This window comes from Silene latifolia, chromosome 2 (genome assembly GCF_048544455.1).
Source record: "Silene latifolia isolate original U9 population chromosome 2, ASM4854445v1, whole genome shotgun sequence".
Taxonomy (NCBI): domain Eukaryota; kingdom Viridiplantae; phylum Streptophyta; class Magnoliopsida; order Caryophyllales; family Caryophyllaceae; genus Silene; species Silene latifolia.
In genome coordinates this window covers 184,476,299-184,482,298 of record NC_133527.1, presented here as the reverse complement: position 1 = coordinate 184,482,298, position 6,000 = coordinate 184,476,299, and positions in this window count along the sequence as shown.

The following is a 6,000-nucleotide window of genomic DNA, read 5'->3' as shown; positions in this document are numbered from 1 at the left end:
AGACGGGTTTAACTGAACGAATCAAGTCGACTAAGCTCTTTTCTACACTTACCCATTTACCCGTTGACCTCCCGTTGACCCTAGCCCATTTACCCATGACCCAATTAAACATTTAACCTAATTCTACCCTAACCCTACAAAACCCCATTCCCCTCACACGCCTACCATTTCAGCGGCACACTTCCCCATCAAGCACACAAATCGAGAGAGGGTGAGTGAGTGTGGATATTGTCGGAGCAGCAAGGAGGGTCCTAGGGTGGTTGTCGACGTCCATAGCTAACCCTGGTGGTTGTTTAGATGGCGGAAAAGGTATGGGTGCAACTCCTTCTTTTATTCTTTTCGTTTTCTGTCAGGTTTTGTTGGTGTTGTCGTGACTCAGGGAAGGGGTGTTGGTGTTTGGTGTCAGGGGTATGGTACAGGGTGGTTTGGGTCGTCTCTTTTGGTGGCGTCTAGGGAGGTTCTTAGCGGCAGAATTGGCGGCGAGAGGGGATGTTGATAGGGTAGATCACACGGGTGCAGCAGGGGGTTTTCAGGCGGGTTTTAGATGCCTAGGTTGGGGTGGCACCACCGTGGACTCGGGGGAGGTCAAAATGGTGGTGTCACGGTGTCTGGGTGTGTGGTCAGACGGCGAGCAGAGCGGTGGTGTTTTGGCAGAGGTTAGGGGGTGGCTGCGGTGGTGGTGTGACGAGGACAGGGGGTGTTGGTGAGGCTCGGTGGTGAACCAGGCCAAATGATGGCTCTGGTTCGACTCGCCGGCGGCAGTCGACCCACCTGGGGTTGGTTGCTGGTGGTGGGGTCGAAGAGGGGAGCAAGGCAGGTGGTGTTCGTGGTGGTTTAGGGTGGTGCGTGAGGGTTGTGAGGGAGTGTGAAGGTGCGGGTTGTAGAGACGGGTTGGTAGTGTTAGCGAGTGTTGTTTTAATTCCTTTAAACGTAAAAAAACTTGTTTTATCACTTAATATATCATACCCTTGTTTAGCTAATTAATTTCCGAGTTATTTAAATGTTTAGAGACGGGTTGAGTCGGGTTGGTAAAATAGAAAACTGCTAGATCGGGAAAGTTTCCATTCAAGGAAACTTTCCATTTTAAGAAGTTCTAATTTTAGTAACTTTCTATTTTGGGAAGGGAATGGTTTAAGTAATTGTTTATTATCTATTTGTCTTTCAGAGGGCGAATTTGTTGTGGAATATTACTAAGCACCCGACTTTTGACTGCAGTACTGAGGTAGGGGAATACACTGGACTTGATATAATATTATGTGACTGGATTGACTAAATCGGTGATTTACATGTTATTATATGATTGCCTGATTTCATTTCGTTAAGTACTATTGTTAAATTGTTTTATTATATTATTACGTTGGAGTTGGTGGAGGTGGTGATGATGACATTGTGATAAGGCCCAGGCGGGTTCTGCAGGACTTGCCCTGGTGTCCTCAGCTGCGAGCTGGCAGATCGGCTTCGGTCGATATTTATAGTCTACCGGGGATCGGTATGGCTGGGTTGTCCGGGTTGTGAGTTGTGACGGCGGTGTTGGTGATGGAGGAGTATGTGTTCTGTGTTACTGTTTAATTGTATTACCTACTCAGCTTCGTGGCTGACCCCGTGTATTCGTGTACGCCTGTGATGATCCAATTAATGGGGAGCAGATTGACAGGTATTCAGAGACTGATGGGAGCTGGCCGGGAAGAGAGCTTGGATGACTGACTTAGTGCCTAGCCCACCTTAGTCTTTTAGTAGTTTTATCAGACTCATCTTTTAATCGTATTTGGAGACTTTGTTTTAATTTCAGTTGTAATGTCACTTTAAACATTATAATAAAGTACTGTGTTTCTTTCCTTTGTTATCTACTGCCTCGGGCTTCCGAGATGGTAACACCATCATTTATCTGAGGAGTCCTAGTTCAGGCCCTTAAATAAATGGGGGTGTTACACATAGCATTACCAAAACGCCAGCTGCTACAAAGTTCAATGATATCTATGTCGCTGAAATTAATCAAATAGAGGTCCTTATTGTTTTGGGCCCCGGTTCCTTAAACCGGCTGTTATACGGCCCTATATAAATATTACACTTTAAAAATTTTGGATTGATGACTTTAATCATTTGCTACAGAACCACAATCAAATAATCAAGCGATTGATATTGAATGTTGTTGTAGAACGCTATCAATCGTTTTTCGGTTGATTGCGGATTTCTAGATTCGAGATGACGTTCTTCCTTGGCCAACGCCAGAGCCGGAGCTAAGGGAGGGGTGCAGTATTTATTATACCATCGTATTATCTCAACGAAACAACTGGCGATGTGTTGTATGCCGGGACCACTAGACTTCGCGCGGTTCATATTTTCGATACCCCCGGTTCAGGTGATGATACTACTACTACTTATATTTGCTTTGCAAATCATGCTGTTTTTGTTTATGGATCGGAACACAGCCCGAATGAGACATCTATACTCTTTCTTCTTCCTATAAGTCCATGTAGAGCTGACTCATTTGTCCTCTTTCAACTTTTTTCAGTGATAGTCGTTGGAGCTGTATGAGTTTGCTTAACGAAGAGGTACTATACTCATATCCCGTTATTTAATTTTAGTTTGTTCTTTTAAGTTGTGATTGTGTGAAGCTAATCCATTTAATTATCTTGAATGCAGCTACTGAACAATAAGGTGCAACTGTAAAAAAAAAAAAAAAAAAAACAATAAAATGAATGAAAAAAACACATAATACAAGAAAAATGGTTAATTAATAATGAAATAAGAGACTGTCTCTTACCAAAAATTGATATTGATATTAATAAATACGATAGTTTATAAATAAGACGGTTGTATCTTGTACAATGGTTAAATTATAGTTTTTGTGTAGATTAATTAATTTTATTTAACAAAACGGGGATCAAATCCAAAAATGAAAACGAGAACAAATCCAATCCGACCCGCAATGTGGATGAATCTTAAATCTTGATGGTTGTTGACTTGTTGCCTGTTGGTGTCATGTTCAACAATTGCAGTTGCAATAGGCCCATGAACACATAGGTCACGTAAGAAAAAAAATTCATTATCTATATGTATATTCACATAGTTTTATGTTATGTATGTGTATTGCCAAGGTATATATATACATTTATGATTTACCACAATTTAATCACAACTACTGTTATGTTTATTTGTATTTTGCCACGACTATAATTATTATTGTTGGTATCTTCATTTTTTTTCTTCTTTTTTATTATAGTTATTATTAATAACTAGTATGGATCCCGCGCTTGCATGTGCGATATTTATAGACCCTTTGTTTTATAGGGTATTATTTATAGATTTTAAATTGACAAATCATTAATTTTTCATATTTTATTATGAGAATAAAAAATTTTAATGGAAAACTAATCAAAAGAATGGAATAAAGTCATGAATTGTGTATTTTAATGAATATTTTTACCATAAAATAATTGATTTCAATTTATAAATTTTCTTAAATAATTTTAATAGATTTTTTGTCATGAAATTAATAATTTCAGTTCATACTTTTTTATACGAATTAAGTACGTGTTAAGTTTTTTTTCCATGTGAAACTAATAATATCAGTTATGGGGTTTTCAATTCGAATTCTCCGATTTATACCAATTTTGTTTTATTTTAGTTAAGTGATTATAATTTAGTTCAAAAATATTATAGTGATTAAAAGTTTAAATCTTAATTAAAAGATAATAATTTTTAAAAAAAACAATGTATTGTTTTCTTATTTAATCAGATTCCTTGTAGAGGGAAATTTTTTGAAAAGTTTTATTCTCTTAGTATATAGGAGATTCCTCCATCTTACAATTTGGCTGTCCTTGTATCGAAACTTCCGACTTTCAAATTTTTTTTTTTCCATTTGTCTTACTTGTGAACCAATAATTTTCAATATTCCATGGTCTCTCCCTCCTCCATTCCGCAGGTGGCAGTGGAGGTTGTTTTAGACTTTGGTTGGTTAGTTGGTGATGGTTGTTTTGTGTTAAGTGTGACTCATTCGAAAATGATAGTTGTTATTGCAGAATTCATTTTTGGTCATCCGTATCAAATCTCTACTCTTTATAGTTAACGCTGGATAATGTTGTTTTTCTTGGGTATTGCAGAAAAAGCCCAAACTCTATCTTGCATCCTTCATAGGCATGCACGACTCAACCTTTGGGCGACATTTCACAAAAACAGAAAAGTTTCGAAAGGCCAGTGTTTCCCTCTTAATTTATTTTACAACACAAAGTCTTAAAAGCTTCAAGATGCAAGACATTTCAGATAATGTTTCTGACAACTTTTAATCTTTGATTTTTCTTACGAGAAAAACTGGTAAAATCTGGATTATATTTTTTAGAATTAAAAGCCTTAATCAACAAATTTCAATTTATGAACTATACAACCAGTTGTATATGTTGTACGGTGTAAAATTCGAGCTTTGTGATAAAGTATCTGAGCTTTATGTTAAAGAATATGAGCTTTATTAGAAAGTATTGGGGTCATCCATTTACACATTAAAAACATGAACTTCGAATTAGCTCAGAAAAAAATACATATAAGCTCGGATTCTTATACCTTGGTTGTACAATGCTTATGGTACAACTAGTTGCATAATCCTATTTGTGAACAAATTTAGTATGTCAATTCTCATGTCTACCTTTATTGCTTATATCATGCGGAAGGCGTCAAGAACAGTTGTGTTAGTTTGCATGTAATATGGACTGGAAAAAATTAGTTGGTAAAAGGGATTTAAATCATGATAATATAACAACTTAAGATGGTGCAGAGATGTAAGTCCTTATGGACTCACACATCAGAGCTCTTTTGGCAGTGGTCTGGTTAAAGAAAGATGGTGTATAGGTTAGAGACTTGGTGTTTTGATCATGCCGAATGCAGTGATCTGGTTAAAGAAAGCTGGGAAAGAAAAGTTACGGGTGATGCTTCTCATGTTCTTTTGGCAAAACTTCGTCGTATAAATAACGCTTTCAGAGTTTGGGCATGTAACAAAAAGGACGAATGGGGACTAAAGTGGAGTGAATTTGATCAGGATCTTGAGTCCTATCTTTTGGATATTGAGAATGGTGGTGATTCTGTTAATTACGAATCATGCCACAAAAAGCTTATGGAATTCTCCCTTGCTGCTAGCACTTATTGGCGTCAACGTACCAAATTGAAATGGAATTGTGAGGGTGACACGTGCACAAAGTACTTTTTCAATTGGGTTAAAGGACGATCTGGTGCTAATCTTATCTTAGGTATTAAGAAGGAGTCTAATGAATGGACTTTTGATATGAAGGAGATTGGTGGTTTGTTTCATAAACACTTCTCCACTATCTTTAATTCTGATTCTGAGCGTGAGTGTTTTGAAGATTACTTAAATAAGTATGGTTACTTATTTGATAATCTTAAGCGCAAAGTGGGTATGGAGGAGAGAGCCAAATTGGGTCGTGTATATTCGAAAAATGAAGTTCGTGAGGCTGTGTTCCAATTGGGACCTCTAAAATCACCGGGTCCTGACGGTATTCCGGCAGCTTTTTACCAAAAGTACTGGGCCATTATTAAGAATGATGTTATCAAAGGAGCTCTCAATATCCTTAATTCTGGTACTGTGCTTAAGGATTTCAATAAAACCTTTATTGTTCTTATTCCGAAAAATGATTGCCCAGAGAGAGTTGGGGATTTTCGGCCGATTAGCCTCTGCAATGTTATTATGAAAGTTGTCACAAAGTGTATTGCTAATAGATTAAAAGGGGTTATGGATGATCTTGTTAGTCCTTTTCAAAGCGCTTTTGTCCCTAATAGAAGCATTGCAGATAATATTGTCGTTGCCCAAGAAATTCTTCACGCCATAAATCATAGGAGTTATGGCAAGATAAGTATGATGGCTTTAAAGGCTGATATGAGTAAAGCCTATGATAGATTAAACTGGAATTTCATAAGAGGGGTCCTCTCGTACTTGAATTTGCCGGGCTCTATGGTTCAACTTATTATGAGTACTATTGAATCTGTTTCTTACGA